We start from the raw sequence: 11,480 nt of genomic DNA, 5'->3' as shown, positions 1-11,480 counted from the left end.
AGCCACTGACGTGTTTTCTGTACTCATGAATTTGTTGTTTTCTTTTTTCTTTTGGATTCCACATGTAAGTGAGAGCATATGGTATTTGTCATTCTCTGTTTGACTTATTTTATTTAGCATAATGCCCTTAAGGTCCATCTGTGTTATCATAAATGGCAGGATTCCAAGTTTCACGGCTGAATAATATTCCATTGTGTGTGTGTGTGTGTGTGTATCAGATTCTTTATGCATTCATTCACTGATGAACCCTTAGGTTATTTCCAGATTTTGACTTTTGTATGTAATGCTGCAATGAGCATGAGGAGTGCATATATCTTTCAAATCAGTGTTTTTGTTTTCCTTGGATAAATAGCCAGAAGTGGAATTGCTGGATAGTATGGTAGTTCTATTTTTAACTTTTTTAGGAACCTCCAACTGTTTCCCAAGTGGCTGCACAATTTACATTTCCAAAAACGGAACACAGGGGTTCCCTTTTGTCCATATTCGTGCCAACACTTGTTGTCTCTTGTCATTTCCGTGGTTGGTATTCTAACAGGTGTGAGGTGAGATCTCACTGTAGTTTTGATTTGCATTTCCCTTATGGTTAGTGATGTTTGAGCATCTTTGCCTGTACCTGTTGGCTATCCTTATGTCTTCTTTTGAAAAATGTCTATTCAGATCTTCTGCCTATTTTTAAATCAGGTTGCTTTTTTTGCTATTCAGTTTCATGAGTTCTATATATATTTTGGGTATTAATCCCTTGTTACATATATGGTTTGCAAATATGTTCTCCCATTATGAGGGTTGCCTTTTAATTTTATTGGTTTCCTTTGCCTTGCAGAAGATGTAGAGTTTGATATAGTTCTATTTGTTTGTTTCGGCTTTTGTTGCCTTTGTTTTTGTTGCCAAATTAAAGAAATCTTCACCAATGTTTTCAACCTATGTTTTCTTCTAGGAGTTTTATGGTTTCAGGGCTTACATTTTATGGTTTCAGGGCTTACATTCAAGTCTTTAATCCATTTTAAGTTAATTTTTGTGTATGCTGTAAGATGGTGGGCTAATTTGATTCATTTGCATGTGGCTCTCCAATTTTTCTAGCACTATTTACTGAGGAGACTCTCCTTTCCCCATTGTATATTTTTGTCTCCTTTGTTGTAAATTAGACAATCATATATGCATGAGTTAATTGCTGGGCTCTCTATTTTGTTCCATTGATATATGTGTCTGTTTTATGCTAATACCATATTGCATTGATTACTATAACTTTGTAATATAGTTTGAAATCAGGGTTCATGATATCTCCAGCTTTGCTCTTATTTCTCAAAATTGCTTTGGCTATTCAGGATCTTTTATGGTTCTATACAAATTTTAGGATTATTTGCTTTATTGCTCTGAAAAATGCCATTGGAATTTTGATAGGGATTGTGTTGAATCTGTAGTTTGCTTTGGGTACTACATTTTAACAATATTAATTCTTCCAATTCATGAGGATGGAATATCTTTCCATTTCTTTCTGCCTTCTTCAGTTTCATTCTTCATTGTCTTACAGTTTTCAGTGTGCAGGTTTTTCACCTCCTTTTTGCACCTTTTATTTCTTGTCTGATTGCTGTGGCTAAGACTTTGAATACTATGTTGAATAAAAGAGGTAAGAGTTGGCACCCTAGTCTTATTCCCAGTCTTAGAGGAAAGGCTTTTATGTTTACACTGTTGAGTTTCATTTTAGCTGTGGCTTGTCATATATGGCCTTTATTATGTTGAGGTAAGTTCCCTCTAACTTTAAGAGTTTTTATCATACATGGATGTTGACTTTTGTGAATGTTTTTCAGTATCTATTGAGATGGTGATAAGATTTTTATCTTTCATTTTGTCAGTGTGGTATATCACAGGGTTTGATTTGAATATTTTGAACCATCCTTGGACCCCTGGAGTAAATACCACTGAACATGATGTATGATCCTTTTAGTGTGTTGTTGAATTTGCTATGCTAATATTTTATTGAGGATTTTTGCATCTATGTTCATCAGGTATATTGGCCTGTAATTTTCTTTTGTTGTGGCTTCCTTATCTAATATTGGTATCATGGTAATGCTGGCCTCATAAAATGAGCTTGGAGTGTTCCCTCCTCTTCTATTTTTTGAAAAAATCTTAGAAGGATTGGTGTCATTTCTTCTTTCAGTGTTTGGTGGAAATCACCAATGAAGTTGTCAGGTCCTGAACTTTTGTTTGGCGAGAGGTCTTAGATTACCGATTCAATCTCTTTACTAGTAATTGGTCTATTAAGTTTTTCTGTTTCTTCATTATTCAGTCTTAGCAGTTTGTATGTTTCTAGGACTTTATCCATTTCTTCTCGGTATTCAAATTTCTTGACATATGACCGTCAATAGTTGTCTCTTAGGAACATTTGTATTTCTGTGGTATCAGCTGTAATGTCTTCTCTTTCATTTCTAGTTTTTTTCTTTTTTGGATCCTCTTTTTTTCTTGGTGTATGTAGCTAAATATTCGTCAATTTTATTTCTCTTTTCAGAAAATCAGCTCTTAGTTTCATTGAACTTTTCTATTTTCTTTTAGTCTCCATTTATTTCTGCTCTGATTTTATTTCCTTCTTTCTACTAACTTAAGAGTTCATTTTTTTTTTCTTTTTTCAGTTCCTTGAAGTGTGAGGGTAGGTTGTTTGAGATTTTTCTTGTTTCTTGAGGTAGAAATTTATCACTGTGAACTCCCTCTTAAAACTGCTTTTGCTGTCCAATAAATTTTGGTATTTTGTACATATTTTGAAACACATTCTCATTTGCCTCAAGATATTTTTTGATTTCTCTTTGATTTCTTCTTTGACCCATTGGTTGTTCATTGGGATAGTAGCATGTTGTGGAATCTGAACATATTTGTGAATTTCCCAGTTTTGTTCTTGAAATTGATTTCTAGTTTCATACCATTGTGATCAGAAAAGATGCTTGATATTATTTTAATCTTCTTAAAGTATTATTAAATTTATTAAAATTTGTTTTGTGGTTTAACGTATGATCTATCCTGGAGATCCATGTACACTTGAGAAGAATGTGTATTCTGCTTTTGGACGGAATGTTCTATCTACATCTATATCTATATGTATATCCATATCCATATCTATATATAAGTCCATCTTGCCTGACTTATCACTTAAGCCCAATGTTTCCTTATTGATTTTCTGTCTGGATGATCTATACATTGATGTAACTAGGATATTAAAGTCTCCTACTAGTATTGTATACCTATTTCTCCATTTACTTTTGTTAATATTTAGTTTATGTATTTAGGTGTTCCTGTATTGGATGCATAAATATTTACAATGCTTCATCCTTTTTAGATTGACCCCTCTATTATTATGTAATGCTCTCCTTTGTCTCTATCAGTCTTTGTTTTAAAGTCTCTTTTGTCTGCTATAAGCATAACTACCCCAGCTTTCTTTTGGTTTCCAGTTGCATGAAATATGTTTTTCTATTCCTTCACTTTTAGTTTGTATACATTCTTATATTTGAAGTAAGTTTTTTGCTGGCAGCATATGGATGAACCTTTCTCTTTTTAATCCATTCAGCCACTCTTTGCTTTTGATTGGAGAATTTAGTCTATTTAAATTTATAGTAATTATTGATAGATATGTACTTACTGTCACTTTGTAAATTGTTTTCTGACTATTTTGTAGTTTCTCTCTCTTTCTTCTCTTGTTCCCTTCCTTTTTGTTTTAATGACATTTTTAGTGGTAAGCTTAGCTTTTTTTCTCTTTCTCTTGTCCATCTATTATAGGTTTTTGCTTTGTGGTTCCCATGAGGCTTACATATAACAACGTATGTTTATACTGGTCTATTTTATCTTGATAACTACTTAAGTTTGAACACATCCTACAGGTCTACATTTTCACTCTCTCCCTAATATTTTGTTTTTGATGTCACATTTTACATGTTTTTATCTTATATATCCGTTAAGTAATTATTGTAGTTATGGTTATTTTTACTACTTTAGACTTTTAAACTTCATACTAGCTTTACCATATGTAATGTTTACCTTTGCCAGTGAGATTTATACTTTCATATGTTTACCTGTTACTAATTAGCACCCTTCTTTCATCTTAAAAGTTCCCTTTAACATTTCTTGTAAGGCTGGTTCAAAGGTAATTTCTTCCTTTAGCTTTTGCTTGCCTGGAAATTTTAAATCTCTCTTTCAATTCTGAATAATAACTTTGCCAGGTAGAGTATTCTTGTTTGGAAGATTTTTTGTTTTCTTTCTGCACTTTGAATATATTATGCCTCTCCCATCAGTACTGCAAAGTTTCTGCTGAAAGTTCTGCTGATGGTCTTATGGGGATTCTGTTGTATGGATCAAGATGTTTCTCTCTTAATGCTTTTAAGATTCTCTCTTTGTCTTTTACTTTTGATGTTTTATAATGTGTGTTTGTGTGGGTCTGTTTGGGTTCATCTTATTTGGAGCTCTGTGTGCTCCTGGATCTGGATGTCTCTTTCCTTCCCCTAGTTAAGAAAGTTTTCATCCACTATTTCTTCAAATAAAGTCTCTGCGCCTTTCTCTCTTCTCCTTCTGGGACCACTATAATGCAACTGTTAGTCCACTTGATATTGCTCCATAAGTCCCTTAAACTATCTTCAGTTTTTTCATTGTTTTTTCTTTTTGGTGTTCTGACTGGATGAGTTCCACTGCCCTGTCTTTGAGTTCATTGATTCTTTCTTCTGCTTCATTTACTATAATATTTAACACATCTAGTGTATTTTTCAGTTCAGTCATTGTATTCTGCAGCTCTGTGACTGCTATTTCATACTTTCTTACATTTTCTCTCTCTGTGTTGAAGTTCTCGTTGTGTTCTCCTGAGTTCGGTGAGCATCTTTACAACCATTACCTTGAACTCTTTATCAGGTAAATTACTTATCTCCATTTCATTAAGGTTTTTTTTCCTGAGGTTTTATCTTGTTCTTTTTGTGAAACATATTCCTTTAATTCTTTATTTTGCTTGACTCTCTGTGCTGGTTTATGTGCATTAGATGAAATAGCCACCTCTTCCAGTCTTGAAGGAGTGATCTTGTGCAGGAAATGAACCATATCACTCATTCGTGCCCTAGCTCTTGTTTGTCTCTCACATATCTGTGATTGTCCAAGCAGCCTGTTTTATTTTTAATGGCTGCAAGTATTTGGGGGTGTACAAGACCTATAGTGTCCCAAAAAAGAGGAGTTCAGTGAGCACCTAGATTCAAGCTGACTGGAAGCCAGACCTCAGGCTGCAGCTTTTAAAATATGCAAATTCATACTATCCTGTGGGACCACAATTGTAAGCACCATTGGCTACCAAAGACAGATATTCCAGAGGTGTTCCCCTGGGTGGCGGTTGCAAAAATCAGGGCTTCAGCCAAGTGAATAAGCTCCTTTCTGGGAGATACCAGTGAGCTGTGGTGAGACAAAGAGAGAGAACTGAGCTGGCATTCACCAGCCTATGTTCCATGAGAGTATTTCCGTAGGCCTCTAAATGTGTGCCAGTCCTGAGGTCTGCCCCTCAGCAAAGCTCCAGGATAAACAAATAGGCCTCTGTCACAGAAAGAATGGGGGTGTTTCAGTCTGTTTTCTGTGCAGTGGCCTGGGGGCGGTAGTCAACCAAGAACTGTCTCTCCAATTTGTCACAGTCCCATGAGACTTGGGAACTCAAGGCCATCTGGCCTCTAGAGTCAGGCAGTTAAGGGGTATCCCCTGGGAAGTAGCCTCCAAAATCACGGCACCACATATAAAAGCAGAATCACCAAATTCGTGTAAACTTGCTCCCGTCTCTGAGATACAGGTTCTCCTTAGCACTGCAGAGGGAGAATGTGAAATTGGCATCTGCTGGCTGGAGTGAGGCAGAGGGAGAGCATAAGCATGGTGTCCACGGTGGGGGTAGGGAACAAGGAAGAGGAAGAGTGTGAAGATGGTGTCACCAGCCCCTGTCCCCAGAAAGTATCCTAGAAGGCCTCTGTATGTGTGTTAAGTGAGATGCCTGCCCCTCAGTCTGACATTTTAAGGTTAGCAAACGATCCTCTTTCATATACAATCTGGGTGCCTCTTGTTCTGCTACTTTTGTACCTGCTCCTGGGGCAGGTGAACCTGAGCGTGTGAGCCCTTTAAGAGTCATTTCTCAGTTTGTTATACCCTTGTGGGTCTCGTGGATGCAAGACGTGTTGGCTTAGAAAGCTGGATGTTCTGGGGGCTCATCTTTCAGGTGCAGATATTAAAAGCTAAGGTGCTCAATGTAGGGTTCAAACTCTTTGCTCCTCTGGGAAGAGATATGGGTTTTAAGTCTCCTCCTGAATGTTGGTTGCCATGCTGGGGGTGGAATTTTTGACAAGATTGTGTCTCAGCCTCTCCTGCCTGCTTTGATGTGGATTTTTCTCACTTGCTCTATGTGCAGGAATTGCTCAGCTAGCGTTTAGTTTATTCAGAGAAAATTGTTTCTTACATAGTTGTAGATTTGAAGTGTCTGTGAGTTAAGGTGAGTTCAGGATCTTCCTATGTTGCCATCTTCAACTGGAACCAGAGCTAAATATTCAGTAATAACACAACAAATATAAATAATACAGAAAAATAACACATTTCAGCAAGAAATTATTTGTAGAAGAAATTTCTGAATCCTAGTGACTCAACTGCCCATTCAGTTGGTTACTCCTCTGATACCCCTCCTTATACTTCTAGAAACATGCTACATGTGTGCTGGTGGCAGGCTGGGGTGGGAAGGGAATGGGGATGGGCAAAAGGAAGTGGCTGACTATCAATACAGATAATTCTCACAATCTTATAGGACCTTTAATTTTAAATGATTATTCAGATATCTATGGAAAAATGTGCAACACTAACGTATGTTAATATTTCCAAAAAGTTTCAGAAATAAGAAAAGTTTTAGAATCCTGCTCCCTGGTCTCTATCAAAATCTGAAGATATTTAATACTTTCTCACAATCCAGATTTCTATTTTAAGATGGTTCCTCAAAGTCTCCAATAACTAAATTCTCCTCTTTAATATTTAGGAGGTGGAGTTTATAAAATGACCCACCACTTATTTCCTATCCTTTCATGTAGACCTATCTTTTCATAATGACCGTGGTCCTCAACTATGTAGGCTGAGGGTAGGATACAGTAGCTGTCAACTTGGCTCTTTGAGCCTAGATAGTTCTCTCCTCCACACTGGCCTTATTTATTCTTTTATAACTGTATAGACACTCATTCTTCTCTAGAAATAAGCCCTCATCTTTGTATGCTTCTCCTTTTCTCCCGCTCCTTATCCCACTCTTGACATCCTCCAAACTAGCAATCCTGCCCATTATCTTGCCCAGAGTAAAGCTCTATAGCTGTTAATATATTCCTTATAACTTATATAATATGTAAAACTCCTGGATGCTGAAGAGTCCCTTTATTCCAGTGGATAATTTCCATCTCAGATAAATTCTGGGGACTATCTCCAGTGTTAGGTCAGAGGCAGGTAAGAGATACTATCTCCTACTTTACATGCGGTCAGTATGAATGTTTGTCATAAATATTGTCAAGCAGATCAAATAAGATATTCCAGAAAATTGAGACAATAAAGTTAGTAGCACTTCATCTTCTACCCTGCCATATAGATTAGCTCTAATACTATCTGAAAATACCATTTACAGGCTCAACAAGGCAAACGACAAAACAGTGGAATACGTATAGCAGATTTTCAAGTCTGATGGGTTTCCTTTTGTCTCAGTAGGCTTATATAGCTTTGCTCTCTTAAGTCCTTGATAAATCAAAGTAATAGCAGCAACAAGTCAAATAAAACGGTTACATAGGTGGTCCAATTTCTGTATGACTTAAAATCAGGACTTTTCCAATTTTTTTTTGTATATGTGAATCACTTGAGGATCCTATTAAACTACAGATTCTGATTCAGTAGGTCTGGGTTAGCATCTGAGATTCTGTTTTTAAAAAAGTTCTCAGGTGTTCTGAGGCTGCTGACTCAGGTTTCACAGAATTAAAGAAACCAAACTTTAAAACATTTATGTTTTCCTAGCTATGTCACAATTCCTCTTCATGAGTGTGTAGAACAGAGCATTTCTGAAATATGCACACATAAGCTTACTAGCATCTGAGAACAGTTGGGAAAAGAAAATAGGAGTTAATATGTCAATAATTCATGCATACACAAAAGCAGCTAATATAGAATTATAGTAGCAATATCAAACAACTTTGAAGTCAAACACATTCAAAAATTATAAAGGAAAAGTAAATCATTATTCTAATCATGGAAGTCTTTATGTTCACAAATATTTAAAAATGCAGCTACGTTTGAGTCAGGAAAGGAGAAAGCAGAGTATGCCTGTATGTATTTCATAACAATATTCAACGCTAATTCATTTTTAGTCCATTAGCTCAGCTCACTGCAAATAACCCAGAAAAACAATCATAGGTAGTTCTGTTAGTGTATGCAGAAAAGGGTAAGGGACAGTGATCATTTAAGTGGAGTGAGTGGAGTGGTTATTTAGAGTTGTAGACGGGCCAGAAGAGGCAGATGAAGAGAGAGCAGCCACAGTGTCTCTCATACATTGAACTTCAACCGGAAACACTGAACTGAGAGTTGTAACACACCTGCAACAAACTGAAGCTCCAAAGATAATTAATGTGTAGATCAGACATTGATAATGGGACAGATTATATCTAAACACAAATATCCAGCACCTTCACAAGTGTAAAATTTCAGTGATCGCTAGTTTGCCTATAGCTACATTTTTTCCTGAAATGAAATCCTCTTTTTTTCTGAGAACTGAAAGCTGTGTACATTATTCTCTTTCTTCATGTACTTGTCAGCAAGAGTAAACATTAACCCATTTTAATATGCTATAGATTCTCTAATTTGTGTTAATGCTTTGCAGATGCTATATTACACTTTCTGTAGGGCAAACTACAAGTCATACATTGAATGCATTCCCAAAAGTGCCTCATCCCATCTCAGTGCATGCACGCACACACACACACACACACACACACACACACACACACACTCACTCACATGCACACACGTCCAAATATATTTTTCATTAAAAAATCTATCATTTTTTAAAGAAAGTATCATATTTTCTACTGGGTGTTTTTAATGTATTTCACTAATGTTTGTGTATGGATTTTCTTTCATCTTGTTCATAATTTCTAGAGTTTAAAGAAAATATGGTGAGGAATGATGATTAGAATATACATATATTTAGTTAAATAATACTAAAGACACATAAGTCAAAATCTTTTTCCCGATGTATAAATACTATGAGATTCATTTCTGTATGAAGATTTAAAAATCTGAGTCATTGATTGGTTATATGGTTCTACCATGAGGTGGATATGCAATTTCTCACTCCTTTTGAAGAGTTTCTACTTTACATCATTCAGCCCTACTTATTTTAAGAATTTAAAAAGTATCCTTTATATTCCTGCTAGATCAACATGTCCACAAATATCCTAATGCAAAGGGAGTAGACTTTCAAGTATCAGAAGAGGATGTCTAGGATTTCACATGTCCATATCTTAGGAGGATACTTTTTTCCCCTCCCAATTAAATGAAAGGACATTATATCAGTATATTTTGAGTATCTTCAGATTTTACAAAGATCCTTCGGAAATGGTGGTATCTTGGTTTGGGGTTTTCAGTATTTACTGTGGCACCTAATATGAGGAGACTGAATTATTCTTGATTTTAGTAGCCAAACAAATCAGTTACAAATACTTTGTCCTATAAATTTCTGTTTGTAAAACATAAGACAGAATGTGGTCCATCTTCCCTTTCTATGGGGAGCTTTTTAGGAGAACTCGTGATCTCTGCCAAAAGTGAACCCCTGCTGAAGAAAGTAGGGTTATCCTTCACAGTCTAGAGCTTAAGTCCTGCTGCTGAAAAGGATGAAACCAAGGGATAAAAGATACTTGGTTGGTAAGCTGTAACCAAGTATCTTTTATTCCTTTTCCCCCAACTTGCTTTAAAAATTAGCCTAGTGGTCAAGAGTGAATTTAGAAAGAATGTTTCAGAAGAAAATGTTTCAGAAAAGAATATGGATGCATAAAAAAATAAAAGTTCAAATAGACTACTGCAGACATAAAATTAGACTGTTTCGTGACATAACAGGAACTAGGCAAAGCACAGGGATTTAAGAAAGGACATCTTTTAATGATTGAAACCAGTCTTTCTGCAGTTACTATGAAAGAAAGAAATATTACAACAAATAACTATGAATGCACATTCTACACTTTGTACTCTTCCACACAATAATTTCTTTATTATCATTTATATCTCTTAATACTAGCACAGCATTCTGAAGTTGCCAAGCATAAGTTGTATGCAACTGAATGAAAAGATCAAAATCTACTCAGTTTTCCAGAAGAGCTGCAGAACATGGAAAATGACAAAGTCCTTATACATGTCCATTTGCAGAATCATTGACAAAAATATAAGCCATATTCTTGTAAAGAGCATGGTTATAGTGCCTACTGATGCTGTACAAAGGATTCCATAGAGAAGGAAACTTAAGTAATGTATAATAAATGGTTCATAGGCCAAACATTTGGTTACCATTCTTAAATGTCTTTCAAAATAGTTGATGCTTGTGAAATGCAATGCCCTGACAGTCCTGGGGTCTGTGTGTTGCAGGGGCACTGATGAAGGTAATGCTATTTCCTCTTTGATGAGGAAGACAAGAGTTCAGGGTCCAGGATTTGTTTATATTGCCTACTCCTCTGCCAAATTTGCCAGCAGGGAATTAATTAGTGAATCAATACCAAGTAAGAATAATGGGATCATGAATAAGTGAAGTCTGTAGCAACTTAAATCAATTCGATTGTGTGTACCTGTTGAATTTTAAAAGGTACCTATTTTTGTTCAAAGTATGGACTTCACTGGCATCCTAATAATCCTTTAGAAATGTGCTGATGCTCAGTGCAAAAAAAAGTGCCCCCAGTTCTTCAACTATAAGATAAGGTGTGTTTTGCAAAAATAAAGCATACGAATCTTCATTTTGTAGGCCGATATTAAGAATGGTCCTGACGTATTTGGTGCATGAATGTGAAGACTCATTTGCTTCTTGGAAAGTAGAAGAGAGGTAAGTACTTAGTACTTATCAGAAAGTTGTGAAAAAATAAAACAGGTAATACTCAAATTCTCTACATATATAAGATATCATATTTTCTATAAGTTAGCCCAGTTTCTCAAGCTACAGAGAAAAATTCTGATGAACTTCATGGATAAGGCAGTTATTTTCCCATTCCAGGATACATGGAAGGCTGCTTCCCAGCTCTCAAGAGCTGCGCGTGGCCAGATAAGGAGGGGTAGCTCATTAAATCTGCTCTGGATGAGCATTTCCACTCTTTGCTGTCCCTTCAGACCATCCTCCATTTAGCGGTGTATATACTGCTACTTTTGAAAGGACTATTGGCTTACTCTCTTTGTGATTCATGGAGTAAAAGCACACCTTAGCTCCACCATCTTTGCTTTATTCCCTCTTG

The sequence above is a fragment of the Tursiops truncatus genome, chromosome 9 (assembly GCF_011762595.2).
Source record: "Tursiops truncatus isolate mTurTru1 chromosome 9, mTurTru1.mat.Y, whole genome shotgun sequence".
Taxonomy (NCBI): domain Eukaryota; kingdom Metazoa; phylum Chordata; class Mammalia; order Artiodactyla; family Delphinidae; genus Tursiops; species Tursiops truncatus.
This window is presented reverse-complemented; position numbering follows the sequence as displayed.